Below are 23,290 nucleotides of genomic sequence, written 5' to 3' on the forward strand. Positions count from 1 at the left end.
GTTGCAAAATTATTTCATCAGCTTCAAAAATGGAAGTGCACACATGTCATATATGATTTTGGGGTAAAAAATTCTATAGATTGCATCTGTGCAATTAGTTTTTTCATTTGAGAAAGTTCGTGCACACGCTGGTTTAGTTATTTTTGTGTGATCCAATCCATGCATCATATAAATTTTTGTTGAACATGAGATGTGCCCTTTGTGATATGTACTAGCCCTTGGTATTTTTGTGTGCCATGAAAAAGCATGTTTAGATGTTATTTTTTGCTGCCAAGATGCCATAAAAATATTGCTGTTTGTAGGGTCAAAATAATTTGAAGTCTCAAAATCTGACTATTTCATAATGCCATGTTGTCTTGCTCCTAGCTATGATTGTGTGCATAATTAGACATTGCTAGTAGAAACGAAATGAAGAGCATCACTCCTAATACCATGTGGTTAACTTTGATGCCATTATATGACCTGTAGCATATGTTTTTCTTGTTGTCAATATGCCTTCATAATAAAACTGCTATGTAAAAAACTGTTATTTTCGCAAAGTCTGAAACTGTGTTCAAGTAGCCATCTGGTGAGCTCATTTCCTAGTGATCTATGCTTCTATTCAATTGAGGTTCTGAGTTGATATGTTGTGCATCATGTTAGCTACTGACATATGTCTTGTTTCTGCATTTTACATTCTTGTAGACTGTAGTTTTGTTGTCTGTAAAATGCCATGTCGTTGTTTTGGGCAGATTACCACTATATCTTGTATTGGTTGTATCTGTGGAACTGTTGCTCTGTTTCAAACATTACATATATTAAAATGTCTTAGAATCTCATGTAGTTTCGTAATATATTGGTGCATACATGTTTTAACATGATTGTGGCTATCATTTGCATACATTTTGCACCCATGACATATTATCTTGTCTTTTTCATATCTTTTAGACCATAACTCCATTTTAGATGATATATATATATGTAAATCGACTAAAATGACGTGTAGAATCTCATTATATATTTTGTTTCACTGTTTAAGAATTATAAAACATGTTTATTTCAGATCTGGACCAAATTCTAAAATTTCATATGAGGTTGTTTCGGAAATACTAGAAGTTGTTTCCGACCTCAATTAAAATGTCTAGATAGTGTAGTTTATTTATGATTCACCTCTTTTCATATTTAGCAACAATTAATATTTTCATGTACTTAAATGAGAGTGAACTAAGTAATTCAAATGTGGAGTTTCATCAATACGCAACTCTTGCATATTGAACTTCACTTAATGTGTAGTATTTACTGATGTGCTTTGTCATGCCTTGCATAATCATATGGACATGCATCATAATTGTTTGTGCATCATGTAATGCATATGTTGTGGTCTTTATGATGTGTTGATTGTTAATTTCTGAATTGCTTCTTCTCGATACAGTTCCACAAGTGTGTCGGAGTGTGAGGATTCGTTCGACTATGTTGGTTCGTCGACTTCACGGATTGGTTCTTCTTCCACGCGGGATCTCGGGCAAGATGACAATTTCCGTGGATAACACTACAATCATTTCCATGCTCATTGTCTTGTTTCTACCACTACGTCTCGATGCCTACCATCTGTTATGTCAGGCCTCCCAACATTGCCATGAAAAGCCTCTGACACCCTTCACATCCCATCAAACCTTTGTTTGGATATGTTATCGTTTGCTCATCCCTTCTTATAGCATTGTTAGTGGTAGGTGCAATTTGCTTCCATGTGAAAACACGGATATTTTTTGATATATCGCAATATAAATTATATTTAATTTAATGCACATATATACTTGGTAAAAGGTGGAAGCCTTGGCCTTTCGGCTCGGTGTTCTGTTTCACCTTTGCTGCCCTAGTTACTTGTGCACCAGTGTTATGTTCCATATTGAGCGCTCCAAATATGCTTGGGATTGTTATGGGGACCCCCCTGATAATTCTTCTTAGATTAAACTCTTCTCGCAATGCCCAACATTGGTACTATTTGCTTAATAACAACTAATAATATTTGCATAGGGCATTGATCACCCCGTGTATAATTAATCAACAACCCGGGCTTGTGCTCCTCATCTATGTGGGTCCAAAATGGGTTGCTTCCAGGGACGCCTTGAGGAAACCCGAGGATTGATTTTCCTCATAGCTAGTCCCATCTAGTCATGTCCTGAGAACAAGATACACAACTCTTATCGGGTTCTTCGACACGTCGGGTGGCCTTGCTTGATTTGTTTTACCTTTTGCAAAAAATCTTGTGCACCAGGATTTCGAGGATACTTTGGGCTATCTAAAGATTGAAGTTTTCCACCGGGATTCCAAGGAGACTACGGGTTTTCCATGGTTGAGATTTTTCACGCAGCTTGTGGCTAGTTTGTGATGGATGAGTTGGAGCACCCCTGCAATGTTAAATCATTCTGCGAGCCATGCCCGCGGTTATGTGGCAACTCGAAAATTTTGTTTCACACCCGGTTATAGAAAACTTGAAGCAAAGTGAATTAAAATACACCAAATGTGTACGTAACCAGGACTTTCTATTCTCATGAATTCTTATCCGAGAGAGGACACGACGGGGTTATGTTTGACTCGTAAGTAGGTGTTCACTATCATTTCTTGATCACTAATAGTTCATGACCGTTTATGAAAATATCACCCCTTTTTATTCCCGTAAGTTAGCCACTCAAATAAATGCCTAGTGCTTGCTGCAGCCTCACCACGTAACCATACCTCACCCATTAAGCTTTGCTATTTTGGATACCTTTGGAAATGAGACTGTTGAGTCCTTGTGGCTCACAGATTACTACAACAGCAGTTGTAGGTACTGGTAAAGTAACACTTTGACGTGAGAGCGATGATTGTTCTATTTGGAGTTTCTTCTTCTTCTTCTTCTTGATCGATCAAAGGATGGTTCCAGGCCGGCATCCTGGTATTAGCAAGGATGGACGTCGTTTTACTGTTTGATTTCGTCCGTAGTCGGACCCTTCTCTTCTACATGGTGATTGAATGTATTGTTGTATTGATATGTTCATGTTGTAGCTTGTGGTGAGTGTAAGTTAATTCCATATTCTCATGTCTTCTGTACATGTACTAGTAATAACATCCATTCTTGCAAAACAGCGAGATGCGCTTTTATTAGTGTCGAGGCCCTCGAGCCAAAATAAGGATAGGATTGCATCTTGGGCATTACAAGTTGGTATCAGAGTAGTCCTGGCCTAGGAGCCCCCTTGATTGATTGAACTCTTATGAGCCGAGTCTAGCTAAAACTACTTTGTGTCTAGTTATATAGTGGAGAGTAGGATTATTTTTACTCCTCTTCTATGATCTCGTGAGGAATTTTGACGTACGAATTTTAATTCTACCCCTCTTCACACTCAATTTTTTTAGGATCACACGTGTATTTTGGAATCTCTATGATGCCACTTTGACGGAATGGTGTACTTGGTGCCTCCTGTTTCCTAGGAGTAGAGCTCCAATGGATTCTTGGCACATCATTACCATTCAGTTTCCTTAGTTTCTCAGGATGGACGATGTTCGAAATTGCTTCAATACTCTTTGTGGCGAGAGGAGTTTGACATCAGACAGTATTGTGGTGAGAGTCCAGAGGTACTTCCATAGTATCGTTATGATTACGAGGGTCTGAGGTAGACGATTTTCTGATGCCCCGGTTAGGTGTTGACAGATGTGTTACATTGGAGCGTAGTATCATGTTAGGAGTTGTGTGAGGTTTTGCTCCTTGTATCCATGGACACGATTGCATAACTAGAAGATTTTGGGAGTTCTCAGGAGGGAATTCAAGTATTTATCTTAGATTATCCTTCCAAGAAATTCATAGTAGGTTATGTATTTGTTTCTGGCTTGTTTTGTAAGCCTCATCCATTGTTTTGTTGGAGTATGGTAATTCGAGTTGCTGCGGTTCTAATATTTCCATGGGAATGCAACTCCATTTAATCAACTAGAGTTGCCATGAAAGTTTTTCAACCGATGTGATTCTCTTCAAGATATTTCAATTATCTCCAATATTTGCAAGATTATTCCTCATATTTCGTTTCGGAGTTCGTCTCATCTGTCCCAAGTTGTATTTGTTTTTCCCCACACTCCCGCCCTTTTCTTCAGTGATTAAATTATCATCCAAGTGCCTTTCTTTGTGAACACGTTCGGTGCTAAGTTCATCATTTCTTCGTCTTCGTGTTTTTAACGGTGGATTCATTTCAATAATTTGGTGTTCATCATATCATTTTCATTTGTTCAATGTTTTCGAGTGCTGGAAAATTCTTGTCCAATCCTCTCTTTGTTTTCATCCCTATCTATTCTATCCGGATTGCAGAAGGTATCTCAGAAGATTCGTGTTCTCATTCGAATCCCTTCAATTATTTCGACCGCCTCACCTCATCAATTTTTCATTTGTACCACCGCAATATCTCTTTCTAAGAAATCAATAGAACGATGTTCTTTTTGAGTGGGCCCATAAACCACAGGTTTTTCCTAGGACCTTACCTGGCTCTTCTAATCTCTTCCGTAGATCTCAATTTCTTTTCAAATATGATGTAAGAATGATTTTCATTAGTCATATTCCTTCTCCAAGATCACTTCGAATTAAGTTTCATCATTAGCTCAACCTTTCCTTATTCATTGTTCAGGAGTGTCTTAGTAATTCTTTCTAGCGTTTCTTGCCTTCATTCTCAGCTTGGAATACCAAAGAAGTTTTTCTCTTAAATCTTGATCCGTTCTCTTGAAGACCAGCGTGTTCAAACTTCGTGCAATTCTTTCAAATTGTTTTCTATCATGAGAAATTCTTTCCTTATCTATCTGGAGCATTTCTGAGTTGTTCTCATATCTAGACCCTTTGAAGCCCATCATTTGAGAAGAATTCTTTGTTCCTAGTTTCATCTTTCATTCTCAAACTTTTCTGAATTGTTGTCCCTCCGTTTGTATCTCAATTATTCCGGTGCCTCATTCAAGTTTCTGTTAGGCGGCTCATGATCTCTTCGTTCTTGTGTATTCTATTCATTCGTTCTAATTCTTACCTGTGATTTGCTCAAGTGTTCTTCATGTTCATGATATTCTGCAATCTTTCAAGAAGAATAAGTTGTATGCTAAATCCTTTGCTTGTCATCCATTTAACTTGATGAAGGATGACAATAACATAAATCGAGTTGTTGTTCCCTTAAGGTGCTTTCAACTCTTCTTTCGAAGTTGTTCATGATATAAATTCTTGATTATAAGTTAAATCTCTTTTTTCCTTTCCGAAGCTCCAAGTTTTCTAAAGCATCTCTTCGAGAAGTTGCATCTAATTCTTGGAAGGTTAATCTTATTGGTTTCAACCTTCGTTTCTTTAGATCATTCTTTTGTTCCGAAGGTTGCTCTCTTTGATCCATAATCTCATTTTTTAAATCAAGTTCTTTCCTTGCTTATCCATTTAATCAGAGTGTTGGGTCTTCTTTTCAAGATTTTCCATCTTATCAAGTTTCGCCTCTCTTTTCTATCGAAGTGTTGCCCAAATTTCTTTTCAATTCTGTCTTGTTTCTTGTGCCATTCTTAATATATTTGCAACCTTCAAGCTTCATTGGTTTCACTTGTTTGTCAAAGAAGCAACTAATTTACATCTTCCTTTTCTCTTCCTCTTCTTGTTCCTAGATCTCGGGTCGAGATCTCTTTTTAGTGGACGAAAGTTGTAACAACCCTGAACCGACGCTCAAGAAGATTCTCTTTTTATTATTTTGTCAACGTGTGATTTGTATGGGTGTCGCATTCATCAACGCATCGTGCACATCATGTGCATAGAATCAATATTGTGTTGCAGTCTTTTTTCAAAGCTTGCATCCGTTATTAGTTGCGAGTTCTCTTCGTTCTCGTTGATGACCATTTTGTGACCAACCACACACACATGCGCCCACGGTCTCGATAAATTATTGTTCTTACAAGTGTGTATAAAAATTTCTCAGATTGGTTTTAAGTTGGCGTGCGGTCTTATTTTATTGTAGGTAGAACTCCTAAATTTTTTTGTTGCATTCTGAGTTTATTTGATACCCAAACCGTAAAACATATAGAGGCATTATAGCCGGTTTAAATCACGGACATTTCAGTTCATAAAACTGTCACGGGCCTCAAACGTCCCTCTTTTCTCATCCCACAACCCCCCTACACAACCCACCTAAGCTTTCTCTCCGATCCGTCCGATTGCAATCATACAATCGAAATCGGGCGAAAAAACCTTCTAACCCTAGCCCCTGCCATATATAAACAACCTCCCATGAAAATTTTGGGCATCTCCTCCTCCCACCTAAGGATCGACGCCACCAGTTCCACCGCCGCTATTTGGCGAGCCGCCAGCCAGCATGCGTCGTCGTAGCCTCTGGTCTCGGCCAACAAGAAGCTGCCACGTCGACCCCACAGCCCCCAGCCACACCCCGGCCTACTAGGGCCCAAACCGCATCGTCGCCCGGGCTTCTTGCCTCACACCTCCCACTCGATCTCGTTGAGCGCCCGCCTCCTGCTATAGTATGGCCTTGTCGGACGTCGTCGGTGCCTCCATGTTCAACCTCGGCCCCAACCCCTCCGTTGACCACTACCAGACGAAACGATGTTGCCTTGCCTCCCCAAGCCACGTGCCCTGTCATTACCATGGAGGTCACGCCAGCCCCAAGCTTGCTCTGTCGTGGCTTTTGTCGGCGCCCTACCTCCGTCGTCACCCAAATCTGGGAGATCCCGGCTAGATCCTTCCATTCCCCTCACAGATTAGACCTCGTGCACCTACCCAGCGCCGCAACCCGCTAGCAAGCGCCGCCATTCCTCGTGCTCGGCTTTGGGATCGAGGAGCACGAGATCCCAACGAGGGCTCGCATGGGCCACGCCAGCCTAGACCGGCCAAGCCGCGACGCGCCTTCTTCGGTCTACTTCCTCCCAGGGCCTTGAGCCAAGGCCTGTAGTGGTGAGCGCCTGAATGCCCTATCCATCGCCCTGCATGAGATTTAGTGTCCAACGCTCATGCTATGCAGCCCAGTTGGCTAGATTCGGCCCTTAGCTTGTTTTTTGTCTGTGCGAATTTCTCTAGTTAACCGGGACGCTTTTAATTGCTGAAAATGTCAAGTTTTGAAAATACCTATATAAAAGTAATCATGCATCAGATTTAACTAATTTATATATTAAAAATGTTTAGGATTTCGTGTAGATTCACAATACCCACTTCCACGCACGATAATTTTTTAACTTGTTGTTTTCATGTAATTTCCATAAATGCCATAATCATGCATAATTGTTGTCTCATTTTTTTGAAAGGAAGTGCCCACACGTTAAATATGATTTTCGGGTAAAAATCTATAGAATGCATCTATGCAATTAGTTTTGTCATTTCAGCAAATTTCTATGCATGTTATTTCTGTTGTGATGCCCTTTTGTTATTTTTGTGTGATTTAATCCATGCATCACATGAATTTTGATGGAACATTAGATGTACCCATTGTGATGTGTACTAGCCGCTGGTATTTTTGTTTGCCATGAAAAAGCATGTTTAGATGTTATTTTCTTGCTGCCAACATGCCATAAAAATGTTTTTGTTTGTACGTTTAAAATCATTCTAAATCGGCGAATCTGACTATTTCACAATGCCATGCTGTGTTGATGCTAGCTATGATTATGTGCATAATTAGCCCTTTCTAGTATGGAATGAAATGAAGTGCATCATGCCAACTACCATGCCGTAAATTTTCATGCCATTATATGACCTGTAGCATATGTTTTTCTTGCTGTCAATATGCCTTCATAATAAAACTGATATGTTAAAAACTGTTACTGCCACCAAGTCTGAAACCGTGTTGAAGTAGCCATCTTGTGAGATCATTTCTTAGTGATCCATGGTTCTATTCATTTGCCATTATGAGTTGAATTGTTGTGCATAATGTAAACTACTACCTCATTTCTTGTTTGTATATTTTAAATTATTGTAGCTTCCTATTTTGGTGTGTAAAATGCCATGTTGTTGTTTTGGGCAGATTATCACTATATCTTGTATTGGTTGTAGTTGTGGAACCGTTGCTCCATTTTGGTCATGCCATATATAATATCATGTAGTTTCATAATGTCTTGTTGCATCCATCTTCTAACATGCTTGGGGCTGTCATTTGCATACATTTTGCACTCATTGCATATTATCTTGTGTTGGCCATATCTTTTAGACCGTAGCTCCATTTTAAATGATATATATATATGTAAATCGACTAGATTGACGTGTAGAATCTCATGATATATTTTTTTCCCTGTTTAATGATAATAAAATATGATTAGTTTAGATGTGGACCAAATCTGAAAATTGCATATGAGGTCGTTTCGGAAATACTATAACTTATTTCCGACCTCATTTAAAATACCCAGATAGTGTAGTTTATGTATTCTTCACCTCTTATCATAATTAGCAACATTTAATATTGTCATGTACCTAAACGGGAATGAACTAAGTAATTCAAAGGTGGAGCTTCGTTAATATGCTACTCTTGCATATTGAACATCACTTAACGTGTAGTATTTATTGATCTGCTTTGTCATGCCTTGCATAATCGTATGGACATGCATCATACTTGTTTGCACATCATGTCATGCATATGTTATGTTGTTTATCGTGTGTTGATTGTTTGTTTCCGAGTTGTTTCTTCTCGATAGGGTTCCTCAAACATGTGGGAGTGTGAGGATTCATTCGACTACATTGGTTCGTCTACTTCATGGATTTCTTCTTCTTCCATGCTGGTTCTCAGGCAAGACGAACATTTGCCTCAATACCACCACTATAATTTCCATGCTAGTTGTCTCGTTTCTATTGCTATGTCTCGATGCATACCACCTATTATGTCAAGCCTCCCAACATTGCCATGAAAAGCCTCTAACCCCCTCCACATCCCAGCAACCTTTTTTTTGGCTATGTTACCGCTTGCTCAGCCCTTCTTATAGGCCTGCTAGTTGTAGGTGCAAATTGCTTCCCTATGAACACATGGATATATTTTGAGATATCACAATATTATTGCTATTTAATTTAATGCACATATGTACTTGGTAGAAGGTGGAAGGCTTGGCCTTTTGGCTTGGAGTTTTGTTCCACCTTTGCCACCCTAGTTACTTGTGTACTAGCGTTATGTTCCATATTCAGCACTCCTAACATACTTGGGGTTTTTATGAGAATCCCGTTGATAGTTGTTCTTAGATTAAAACTCCTCTAGCAAGTCACAACATTGGTACTATTTTCTTCGTAACAACTAATAAAATTTGCATAGGGAATTCATCAACCCGTGGATAATTATTCAACAACCTGGGCCAGTACTCCTCACGAGTGTTGGCCAAAACGGGCTGCCCGCGGGGCCGCCTTGAGGAAAGACGGGGATTGGTTTTCCTAGTAGCTAGTCCCATCAGGTAGTGTCATAAGAACAAGATACACGGCTCTTATCGAGTTCGTCGACATGTCAGGTGGCCTTGCTGGATTTGTTTTACCTTTTTATGAAATATCTTGTGCACCAAGATTCCGAGGATACTTTGGTCAATCTCGAGGTTGAGGTTTTCCACCAGGATTCCAAACAGACTACGGTTTTTCCGTGGTTGAGGTTTGCCACGCAACTTGTGGCTAGTTTGTGAATGATGAGCTGGAGCACCCCTACAGGGCTAAATCTTTCTAAGAGACGTGCCCGCGGTTATGTGGCAACTTGGAAATTTAGTTTAACACCCGGTCATAGCAAAATTGAAGTAAACTCAATTAAAGTACAACAACCATATGCGTAGCCATGAGTGTCTCTTCTCGTGAGTTCTTATGTGAGAGAGGACAAGGTGGGGTTGTGTTTGACTCGTAAGTATGTGTTCACGATCATTTCTTTATCATTATTAGTTCACGACCATTTATGTGTAGATCACCCCCTCTTTCATTCTGGTACTCGTAAGTTAGGCACTCAAATAAATGCTTAGTGCTTGTTGTAGCCTCACCACTTAACCATACCTCACACATTAAGCGTTGCTAGTATTGATACCTTTGGAAATGAGATTGCTGAGTCCCTATGACTCACAGATTACTACAACAACACTTGAAAGTACAGCTAAAGCGATACTTTGAAGTGAGCACAATCATTGTTCTATTTGGAGTTTCTTATTGATCTTCTTCATCGATCTTAGGATCAGTTCCAGACAGACAACCTGGGATTATAAAGGATGGATGTCCTTTTGTCATTTGATTTTGTCTGTAGTTGGACCCTGCTCTTCTACATGGTGATTGAATGTATTGTTGTATTGAGATGTTCATGTTGTAGCTTGTGGAGAGTGTAAGCCAATTCCATATACTCATCTCTTCTATACTTGTACTAGTAACGACATCCATTCTTGCAAAATGACGAGATGCACTTCTATCCCTATCGAGGCCCTCGAGCCAAAATAATGATAAGATCGCATCTTGGGCGTTACAGTGGTGCCCTCAGAAAGAGATACGCGCGGATCCTATTGGGATCTTTCCTGTGAGGCAGCCTTGCTGGATTTGCTTTACCTTTCTCGAACATCTTGTGCACCGGTGTTCCAAGGATACTTTGGTCTAACTCGAGGATGAGGTTTTCCACCGGGATTTCGAGGAGACTATGAGTTTTCCGTGATTGAGGTTTTCCATGCAGCTTGTGGCTAGTTTGTGATGGATGAGTTGGAGCACTGTTGCATGGTTAAATCTTTTGGAAAGTCGTGCCCGTGGTTATGTGGCAACTTGGAAATTTTTATAACACCCGGTAATAGAAAACTTGAAGTAAACTCAAATAAAATACACCAACCGTGTGCATAACCGTGACTGTCTCTACTTGTGACTATTGAACCGGGAGAGAACATGGTTGGGTTATGTCTGACACCTACGTAGGTGTTCATGATCATTTCTTGATAATTACTAGTTCACGTCTGATTATGCATAGATCACCCTTGTTATTCTTGTACTCGTAAGTTCCACAATCAAATAAATACTTAGTGCTTGCTACAGCCTCACCACTTAACCATACGTCACCCATTAAGCTTTGTTAGTCTTGATACCTTTGGAAATGAGATTTTTGAGTCCATGTGGCTCACAAATTACTACAATAATAGTTGTAGGTACATGTAATTCAATGATTTGACATGAGAGTGATGCTTGCTTGATTGAAGTTCTTCTTCTTCTTCTTCATCGATCATAGGATGGGTTCTAGAGCCACAACCTCGGATAACAAGGGTGGACGTCATTTTATAGTTTGATTTTGTTCATAGTAGAACCTTGGTCTTCTGAATGGTGATTTAATGAATGTTTGTATTGATACAATCATGATTAGCTTGTGGCAAGTGTAAGCCAATTCCATATACTCATATCCTCATTACATGTACTTGTAACGATATCCATTCTTGCGAAACGACGAGATGCGCTTCTATCCCTAAGAGGCCATCAAGGAAAAATAAGGATAGGGACACATATTTAGCATTGCACAGTGAGTCTTCATCGATGACCTTGATGTCAATGTTGGAACAACGTCTACCGAGAGGAAGCAACACCGATAAACAGAGAAGGACCACAATCAATGCAATGCTCACTCAATTGAATGGCATGACATGTTAAGGTGCTGGATTGACCTAATGCAACAGCTAGTTATATTAATTGAAGTAGAATTCAAACAAGATAAATTCTCACTTAAAATTTTATTTCATAATTTTCCCTAATCATGAAATGTTCTAGTTGGTGATGTTAACTTGTTCAAACATGCATCAGAGTGGCATATATATACTCTTTGGATGTTCTGATCATTTTTTACATATAAATTATTTTCATTTGAGGCATAGATGATTCTCTATTATTTTTGAAAATTTAAAGTATTTTCTAAAATTTCTAGATTATTTTAGAATTATAAATAATCCAGAAATTGACTATTACTTCATTAGTGTGTCATGGTGACATCAATAGGTAAACTGACCTGACCCAGGTCAAACGTGACGTGTCGGGTTCGTAGGTGAGTTGCTCATCTAACTAATAGTGGCACTTAGCTTGCAAACATAAATTAAACGAAGTTAATTGTTGAGCTTGGCCCACGCTTAGTTTCTTATAGACTTAACTAAACAAGGATTAGCGTAATTTACTGTTGGTCTTAAATTCAATGCCCAAAATACTTTTTAAAACATTCATAATTTACAGTGGGTCTTAAAACCTTTGCCAAAAAATATTAAATAAGGAATTTGTCAAATGATTGAATGAAATTTCAAGGGTTCTTGCCCATCTTTTATTTAAAATTTTGAGGATTTAAAATATACCTCAATTTAAATTTTAGAAATTTAGTTATGCTACATGAAAACCTCTAATGCAACTATTTAAAAGCAATTCTTCTTGGGCTATGACAACTCACCCCCACTAAGGAAGAATCGCGTTGCATGATTCACGCGTAGGGCAAGAGAAGAAATAGGACACAAACTAAAACAATCTTCATGATACAATTTCCCTTCTTGAAGGTGTTGATTCATTTTACCATGTTGATCTTGATATCTTTTCCTTTGGGATCTCCATCCAACATAATAACAAAAGGAATGGCAAACACTACAAGAAAACATATGATCAACACATAGATTGAGCTGTAGGAGCATTCCTTGAGCTAAGACACAAAATATATTTCAAGATAAATGGGAGGAAGTAGATGACAAGGATTCAATTGGTAGGCAAAAACCGTCCTTAATACACATGGTGAAAAGGTTTCAAAGTAGTGAGGAGTTAAGTTGCCCATGATACCATAATGAGACATCTTAGGGGAGGTGACTCGTAGAATTATTCCATTACGTGGCAAAAAGAATTACTTGTGATACAAAGATCATTGAAACTCTTCATACCACACAAAGGCAAGTCAGAAACGAGCATTTGAAGGAATTCGAAAGAATGCCATACTTTGTTGAAAGGAAAGTAGGGTTATAGAACAACTCGACAAACAGAAGGCACATTCCAATTGATACCAAGGATATAACCCAGTTTTGGAGCATGCCCTCAAGAACTTGAGCATTTCCATATTCATCAGGGTTTTACCAACATCCGTGGCAAGGATCCTGACAACACATCATACTACCATGATGAATAGTAATGGAGGTTGCACATGCAAAGAAAGACACCACTTACTCAGATTTCGCCTTAGCTATGCCAAGGGAAAGAAATCTGGATGAACGACCGAGGCACATTTAGAAATCTGCTTCTATTGTTATCCTTTATGAAATAGCGTAATAAATTATCAGTAATGCTTGGTATCTAGAACATCAAGTAAAAAAGGTCGGACTTCGGGAGATCAAAGGGGCCCATGAGGAATGATATGTCTCCAACGTATCTATAATTTTTGATGGTTTCATGCTATTATCTTGTTAAACTTTGGATGTTTTGTATGCCTTTTATATCTTTTTTTGGGACTAACTTATTAACTCAGTGCCAAGTGCCAGTTCTTGTTTTTCCGTGTTTTTGACCCTTTTCAGAGGGGGATTTTAAATGGAGTCCAAACGGAACGAAACTTCCAAAAAGATTTTTCCCGAAACAGAAGAAGATCGGGGAACTTGAGAACAAAGTCAGGGGGTCACCAGGGACCCCACAAGCCCCCTAGCTGCGGCCAGGGGCCCCGCGCCTCCGAGGCTTGTGGGCTCCCTAGGCCACCTCTTTCCTAGGTCTTTCGCCTATATATTCCCAAAAATTCCAGAAAAAATCAAGAGATCATCAAAAGTACTTTTCCGCTGCCGCAAGCTTATGTCTCCTCAAGATCCCATCTGGGGCACGTTCTGGTCCCCTGCCGGAGGGGGGATTCTGATACGGAGGGCTTCTTCATCAACACCATGACCTCTCCGATCATGCGTGATTAGTTCACCATAGACCTATGGGTCCATAGCTAGTAGCTAGATGACTTCTTCTATCTCTTGGATCTTCAATACAAAGTTCTCCATGATCTTCAGGGAGATCTATCCGATGTAATCTTCTTTTACGGTGTGTTTGTCGAGATCCGATGAATTGTGGATTTATGATCAGATTATCTATGAATCTTATTTGAGTTTCTTCTGATCTCTTATATGCATGATTTCATATCCTTGTGATTCTCTTCGAGTTGTGGGTTTTGTTTGGCCAGCTTGATCTATGATTCTTGCAATGGGAGAAGTGCTTGGTTTTGGGTTCATACCGTGCGGTGACCTCACCTAGTGACAGAAGGGGTAGCGAGGCATGCATCATGTTGTTGCCATCAAGGGTAAAAAGATTGGGTTTTCATCTTTGGTTTGAGATTATCCCTCTACATCATGTCATCTTGCTTAAGGCGTTACTCTTTTCGTCATGAACCTAATACACTAGATGCTTGCTGGATAGCGGTCGATGTGTGGAGTAATAGTAGTAGATGCAGAAAGTATCGGTCTACTTGTCTCGGACGTGATGCCTATATGTATGATCATTGCCTTAGATATCGTCATGACTTTGCGCGGTTCTATCAATTTTTCGACAGTAATTTGTTCACCCACCGTAATATTTGCTATTTTGAGAGAAGCCTCTAGTGAACACTATTGCCCCCGGGTCTACTACACACCATATTTTCGGCCTTACACTTTTACTTCGTTGCACTTCCCGCCTTCAGATCTCACTTTGCAATCAATCTTGAAGGGATTGACAACCCCTTTATAGCGTTGGGTTTAAGCTCTTTGTGTTTTGCAGGTACTCTGGACTTGACGAGATTCTCCTACTGGATTGATACCTTGGTTCTCAAACTGAGGGAAATAGTTACTGCTCTTGTGCTGCATCACCCTTTCCTCTTCAAGGGAAAAAACCAATGCAAGCTCAAGAGACGACAGAAGGTTTCTGTCGACGTAGCAGAAGGATTTCTGGCGCCGTTGCCGGGGAGGATCAAGTCAAGATCTCATCCAAGTAAGTGTCGCAAACTCATCTCTTGCATTTACTTTTTTTCCTCTCGTTTTCCACTCCCCCACCTATGAAAAACAAAAATTTACAAAAATATTTGCCTTTTTCGTTTGCCTTTTTCGTTCGCCCTTTCTTTCGCTTGCTTTCTATTTGCTTGTGTTTCCATGTGCCTTCAATATGCCTGCATCTTCACTTCCTGAAAATCTATTTATACGGATCCTCATCCACTTGCTAATCTCTTTAAGAGATCCAATTATGTTGATCCAATTGCTAGTGAGTTGAGTGCACTTGACTATCTTTATGGAGTTTTGCTTGAGATGCGTGAATCCGAAAATTGTGAGGAAGAAATTTATGAAGTGATTCACGAGGGCTCCTTGGTTGAAAAGCATGATTGCAATGGTTTCACTATAAATTCTATTAGTGACAATCGTGCTAAAAATATGCAAAATCCTAATCTTGGGGATGCTAGTTTTGCTATGACCACTACTTATTGCAATAATCATGATTGGGGTGATGATCTTTCTTATGATCTTGAAAATTTGTTTAAACCTCATGATTAATATGATATTTGCAATAATATTGAAAGTGGGTTTGGAGAAGTCATGACTTTAGTTGATGATAATCCCACTATTTTTGAAGAGCGTCAACTTTGCATGCATCTGGATCATGAAAAGAATATCATATGTGATAGTTACATTGTTGAATTCGAATATGATCCCACATGTAATTATTACTAAGTCACCTCTCGTTATGTTGAGATTGCTCCTGTCTCTTTCTTCTTCCTTGGATATGGTAACTATTGGTTGTCTTGACAATCTTTTTCCTATAAAATGCCTATGCATAGGAAGCATGTTAGACTTAGATTTGATTTTCACATGCTTTATGATGCTCTCGTTGTGCTTCAATTCTTGTCTTTTGTGTGAGCATCATTGAATTATCAATGCCTAGCTAAGGGCGTTAAATAATAGCGCTTGTTGGGAGGCAACCCAATGAATTTATCTTTTCCTTTCTGTTTTGTTGCGTCCACACCATCAAAATTCTGTCATGATTGTGTCTTGTGTGTTTCTTTTTTTCTTTGAGCCAAGCAAAACCTTTATGACTAGTCTTGGTGATGGTTGTTTAATCCTGCTGGAAAAAGACAGAAACTTTTTGCTCACGGGATTATTTTTCATTTTTAGTCAGAAAGAGCTTTTGAGTTGATTCGTTTTTCTGCTGGTTGATATGCCTTTTCCCACGCATTCGTAATTTTTCAGAATTTTTGAGATACCATAAGTATACGAAGTATACAGATTGCTACAGACTGGTCTGTTTTTGACAGATTCTGTTTCTGTTGAGTTGGTTGCTTGTTTTGATGAAACTATGGATAGTATCGGGGGGTACTAGCCATGGAAAAGTGAGTATACAATAATCTAACATCAATATAAACAGAAATCAAGATTTCTACAGTACCTAAGGAGGTGGTAGTTTGTTTTCTTGTGCTAATGATATCACGAGTTTTTGTTTAAGTTTTGTGTTGTGAAGTTTTCAAGTTTTGGGTGATGTTCTCATGGACAAAGAGATAAAGAGTGGAAAGATCTCGATCTTGGGGATGCCCAAGGCATCCCAAGCCAAATTCAAGGACACCAAAAAGCCTAAGCTTGGGGATGCCCCGGGAAGGCATCCCCTCTTTCGTCTTCAATCCATCGGTAACATTACTTGGAGCTATATTTTTTTCTCCACATGATATGTCTTTTGCTTAGACCGTCTTGTATCATGGGAGTCTTTTATTTTTGTTGTGTCACAATCATCCTTGCTGCACACCTTTTGAGAGAGAGATGCACTCATCGTGAATTTGCTAGAATGCTCATCGTGCTTCACTTATTTCTTTTGAGCTAGATTATTTTTCTCTATGTGCTTCACTTAGATCTTTTAGAGCACGATGGTGCATGACTTGGTAGTTGGATTGTGCTATGGAAGTAGTCCCAAAGGTGATAGGTACCCAAAGGGGATACAAAAACCTCCATCTTCATGTGCATTGAGTAGAGAGAGAAGTTTTGATTCCTCTCAATTAGTTTTGAGACGTGGATTTGGTAATATTAAGAGTCATGTTAGTAACGTGTTGTGAATCTAGAAATACTTGTGTTGAAGTTAGTGATTCCCATAACATGCACGTATGGTGAACCGCTATGTTAGGAAATCGGAGCATAATTGATCTATTGGTTGTCATCCTTTGTGTTGAGGTCGGGATCACGCGATGGTTAACACCTACCAACCCTTCCCCTAGGAGTATGCGTTTAGCACTTTGTTTCGATTACTAATAGAAACTTTCACAACAAGTATGTGAGTTCTTCATGACTAATGTGAGTCCATGGTATAGATGCACTTTCACCTTCCACCATTGCTAGCCTCTCTAGTGCCGCGCAACATTCGCCGGTGCTTAAACCCACCATATGCCTTCCTTAGAACTGCCACCATACCTACCTATACTATGGCATATTCATAGCCATTCCGAGATATATTGCCATGAAACTGCCACCGTTCCGTCTCATGACTTGTGTCGTCACTCTCATATTGCCATTGGATGATCATAAGATAGCTAGCAAGATGTTTCAATGTCATACTCCAAGCTAGATCGTTGCACATCCTGGTACACTGCCGGAGGCATTTCCTATAGAGGCATCATCGTTCTGAGCTTTGAGCTGTGAGTAAATAAAAGTGTGATGATCATCATTATTAGAGCATTGTCCCATGTGTGGAAATAAATAAATAAAGAGGCCAAAGAGCCCAAATAAATAAAGAGGCCCAAGAGCCCCAAAAAAAGAGAGAAAAAGAGAGAAGGGACAATGCTACTATCTATTTCCACACTTGTGCTTCATAATAGCACCATGTTCTTCATGACTAAGAGCCTCTCGTTTCGTCACCACCATATGCTAGTGGGGATCTTTATTATATAACTTGGCTTGTATATTCCAATGATGGGCTTCCTCAAATTGCCCTAGGTCTTCGTGAGCAAGCAAGTTGGATACACACCCACTAGTTCTCCTTTTTGAGCTTTCACATACGTATAGCTCTAGTGCATCCTTTTTATGGCAATCCCTACTCATTCACATTGATATCTATTAATGGGCATCTCCATAGCCCTTTGATACGCCGAGTCAATGTGACCATCTCCTCCTTTTTGTCTCACAACCACCAGCACACTCTATTCCACCTACAGTGTTATATCCATGGCTCATGCTCATGTATTGCGTGATAGTTATAAAAAGTTTTAGAAAGTAAGAGTGCTGAAACAATTACTTGGCTAATACCAGGATTGTGCATGATTTAAATTAGTTGTGTGAGGATGATGGAGCATAGCCAGACTATATGATTTTGTAGGGATAACTTTCCTTGGCCTTATTATTTTGAAAGTTCATGATTACCTTTCTAGATTGCTTGAAGTATTATTGTTTTCATGTCAATATCAAACTATTGTTTTGAATCTTACGGATCTCAACATTCATGTCACATGAAAGAAGTTACAAAGGACAACTATGCTAGGTAGCATTCCACATCAAAAATTCAGTCATTATCACTTCCCTACTCGAGTACAAGCAGGAGTTAAGCTTGCAGATGCTTGATATGTCTCCAACGTATCTATAATTTTTGATGGTTTCATGCTATTATCTTGTCAAACTTTGGATGTTTTGTATGCCTTTTATATCTTTTTTTGGTACTAACTTATTAACTCAGTGCCAAGTGCCAATTCCTATTTTTCCGTGTTTTTGACCCTTTTCAGAGGAGGATTTCAAATGGAGTCCAAACGGAATGAAACTTCCAAAAAGAATTTTTTTCAAAAACAGAAGAAGATCGGGGAACTTGAGAACCAAATCAGGGGGTCACCAGGGACCCCACAAGCCCCCTAGCCGCGGCCAGGGGGGCCCGCGCCTCCCAGGCTTGTGGGCTCCCTGGGCCACCTCTGCCCTAGGTCTTTCGCCTATATATTCCCAAAAATTCCAAAAAAAATTAGGAGATCATCGAAAAAGTACTTTTCCGCCGCCGCAAGCTTCTGTCTCTGCAAGATCCCATCTGGGGCACGTCCTGGTGCCCTGCCGGAGGGGGATTCGGATACGGAGGGCTTCTTCATCAACACCATGACCTCTTCGATGATGTGTGAGTAGTTCACCATAGACCTATGGGTCCATAGCTAGTAGCTAGATGGCTTCTTCTCTCTCTTGGATCTTCAATACAAAGTTCTCCATGATCTTCATGGAGATCTATCTGATGTAATCTTCTTTTGCGGTGTGTTTGTCGAGATCAGATGAAATGTGGATTTATGATCAGATTATCTATGAATCTTATTTGAGTTTCTTCTGATCTTTTATATGCATGATTTCATATCCTTGTAGTTCTCTTCGAGTTGTGGGTTTTGTTTGGCCAGCTTGATCTATGACTCTTGCAATGGGAGAAGTGCTTGGTTTTGGGTTCATACCGTGCGGTGACCTCACCCAGTGACAGAATGGGTAGCGAGGGACGCATCATGTTGTTTCCATCAAGGGTAAAAAGATGGGGTTTTCATCATTGGTTTGAGATTATCCCTCTACATCATGTCATCTTGCTTAAGGCGTTACTCTGTTCGTCATGAACTCAATACACTAGAAGAATGCCGGATAGCGGTCGATGTGTGGAGTAATAGTAGTAGATGCCGGAAGTATCGGTCTACTTGTCTCGGACGTGATGCCTATATGTATGATCATTGCCTTAGATATCGTCATGACTTTGCGCGGTTCTATCAATTGCTCGACAGTAATTTGTTCACCCACCGTAATATTTGCTATTTTGAGAGAAGCCTCTGGTGAACACTATTGCCCCTGGGTCTACTCCACACCATATTTTCAGCCTTACACTTTTACTTCGTTGCACTTCCCGCCTTCAGATGTCACTTTGCAATCAATCTTGAAGGGATTGACAACCCCTTTATAGCGTTGGGTGCAAGCTCTTTGTGTTTGTGCAGGTACTCTGGACTTGACGAGATTGTCCTACTGGATTGATACCTTGGTTCTCAAACTGAGGGAAATACTTACTGCTCCTGTGCTGCATCACCCTTTCCTCTTCAAGGGAAAAACCAACGCAAGCTCAAGAGACAACAGAAGGTTTGTGTCTACGTAGCAAGGAACAATGGGGAAGTGGATAATGTCGCTGATACAAGATATTATAATACTGTCCTTCTAGCTAGGTGTGTTGGCCACAACATCAACATATTAGGTTACCGAGAGACCAATATTATAATTCTTAGGAGATGCTCCTACCAACATAGCTTATGAGATTCAGTTTTGATTGGAGGCAAGATGTTTCAGAATCAAAATGTCCAAAAAGAAAGTTAGCAATGCAAATCGATGAGATAACATTGCGATCTTCTCAGAAAATGAACTACGAAAGACGGCTCCAAAACATGAGATGGATTGCGAGACACATGTGGACACATTATCCAAGATAATTATGGTCATGTGGAAATCTTACAACAAAAGACGAGCGAGTTCTCATAGGGAACCATCTTTAGTAGATCACGAAGTCTTGTCCATGACATATGATTAGCACTTAAAGACTCTTTTTTCTGGAAGATGTCATTCAGTGGCTTGGTGAGCTACGATATACTTATGGAATGGAGACGGCCAATCTACGAAACCATATAATACTTCGCACGTGCATGACTGACTTGGGATGATTCCGGAGGAAGCAAGAAAACTTTTCTTAAATTCACGGATGCTACTTGCATCAAATGCACATGAATTTGGAGGAATTCATTTCTTACACCAACATGTACTTCATGTACGGAACATGAATTTAATGTGTACAAAATTTCCCAACACTAACTTCTGTAGTCATCACGTGTTATGGAGAGGATATGGATGTTGTCGATGGGCTCAAGAACAATTCATCAGGATATCCATATAGATGGGATTCCACAACTATGAGATTAAGATGATAACATTGTTCAGACCAAAAGATATAATGGTGTATGCCCAAGGAAATATCCACGAGTAAACAACATTACGATAATTGTTGGTTATAATTTTGATTTGACAATAGCCCACACACAAATCAAAGATTACACAAGAGAATAGATGCAACAATTCATCACAAGGATCAACCGATGGAGATACCATATGTCTTCAACATACACACACATACAAGGATATCCCTTAGAAACAACTAAGTTAGGTGAAGCTTTTGTCTTCCAACTCTCCAAGTTGTTGTTTAGCTTAACCAACTAGTTCAAGGGTATCCAACATGAATACTTGGAGGAGAAGGTGGTTTACCAAGGATCTAACTTGATTAGGAACTCAACATAACAGTCAACGAACATCCTAATGATACTTCTGTGAAGATATCCAGAAAATCATGAACCAGTTGAGGCTTCGTTCGGTTGTCTCATGGTGGAATCCCCCTGTGGTTTCTAACCTCCCAGGGAATTGGTGATCTCGATCTGTCACCCAATCCCCACCATTCCCACATCCATATAAAATCGCTTCCGTTCGGTTTCTTCCCTGCTGACTAATACACAAGGACCACACAGCCGCTTCCGCGGGGGACGAGGCAGCGGCAGGGAGCGTGACCATGCGAGGAGAGGCCTCTGCGCTGGACCGGGGGACTGGCGGAAGCGGGGCGGCGGCGGGTGAGGAGAGGCCTCTGCGCCGGACCGGGGGACGGGCGGAAGCGGGGCGGTGGCGGGTGAAGGGCGCGGCGGAGGGGAAGGAGACGGGAGGTGGCGCAGGAGGAGTAGTCGGAGAGGATCGAGGACGCCATCGCCCGGAGCCACGCGGGGAGCGGGGTTGGCAGCGGCGGCGGGGAGAGGAGAGGCGCCTTCTTTTTTTGCGAGAGGTGGGGGTTGATTCCACGGGAGGAGAGGTGGGGGTTGATTCCCCACGTAAACCCGGTGGTTTTGGAAGGGATCGGATGGGATTTAACCCCGGTCGGGTTTAATCGAAGACAGTTAACTGGTTCACGGGGATTTAATCCCGGTCGGGTTTCAGCTTCGATCCCGGTGGGGGTGGGCGTAACCGAACGAAGCCTGAGGGAGTCTGGGACCAAGGGGTCCTCAGCCACTGATCTATCTTCAAGGGGCGGACTCATGTACCACCCTATTATTATCATTGGAGGGCCGAACTACAAGACGATGCCGTGTCCAGAATGGAATCTTCCAAAGCCTTGGTGTATGCTCCAAGCCAAGATGATCATATTGGAATGTCTACTCGCTAACGTAACTCTAATGCCCCAAGAGTGTACCTTGCCTTAATTGGAACCTTCTGTATGTGGGTCCATCTTGTCATTGCCATGTGGGCTCAATGCATATGTTATTTCAAGTGATGTCACCTTGCCTTGTTTTCCCTTTGCATTCATGCATCCATTCATCCATGCCTATTTTTATTTGTTGTTCTTGTGTTCCATGTTGTGGTGTGTCATATGATGATGTGATGTGATAGTATGTGAGGTGATGGTGGCTGTTATTTGTAAGTAGGAAACTATGTGGATTGCAATAGGTTTTATAAAACTCCCCTTCTCTATTTACTCAAGCTCAAGATTCTCTTGCTCTACCCTTGATTCAAAAATACCCATGTTTTAGTATGATTTGTGGTGGATGTGAGGCTATGATTTTGCTGTTTTGAAAATATGTTCTAAAGGTGCAAATATTCACAAAGCAGATCAAACACATTCTGTTTTGTAAATATTTTTTTGCTCCAAATATTTATTTTCCATTTTATTCAAATGGGTCATAGTTCCCTTATGACCAGGGGTATTTTGTTTTATTTTTAACTCCAACAGATTTGGCTTTGTTTTAATTATTTCTCTGATTGTTTTAAATTAGAGAACCCGAGAGGTTTTATTTCTTTCTTACCTGGCGCCACCTAGTGGGCTTCCTCCCACAAGCTGCCCCAACCGTCCTCTCGCGCGCAGCCCGTGCCCTGTAGACGGCGTCTTCTTCCCCCTTCCTCCATCAATCTTCTTCAAAGAGACAAAGGCAGGGAGATAGCAGCAACACCGTCACGGAAGGTCGAGGCGTGCGTCCCTCGCCTCCTCCTCCATGTAACCCCCCCCCCCTTGGCGTCCGTGCAAGCCTAGGGTTCCTCCCCTTGCGCCGCCACCTCTTCCCCATCTCCTCCTCCCTCTCTGTCATCGACATTAGGTAAGGGATCGAGTTCCTCCGCCATGGCCACAAGCTGAGGAGGTCCTCGCCGTCGCGCCCGTACACCTGCGTCCTCTCCAACCCCTCGGCGAGCACGCGGGATCTCCAGGGAACCCATTCCCGCATCTAGGAGGACGATATCCGTGCTGCTACCACTATTTAGACGATGGCGGCTTCCTCCCCGATGTTCTTCCCCGACGCAGCTTCTTCCCCTTCTTCCTCTACCTCCTCTCCGGCAGACGCGACTACCTCGTCTAGTGGGTGAGCCCGAACTTCTTTTCCTTCCCGGT

Source organism: Hordeum vulgare, chromosome 2H (genome assembly GCF_904849725.1).
Source record: "Hordeum vulgare subsp. vulgare chromosome 2H, MorexV3_pseudomolecules_assembly, whole genome shotgun sequence".
Classification (NCBI taxonomy): Eukaryota; Viridiplantae; Streptophyta; class Magnoliopsida; order Poales; family Poaceae; genus Hordeum; species Hordeum vulgare.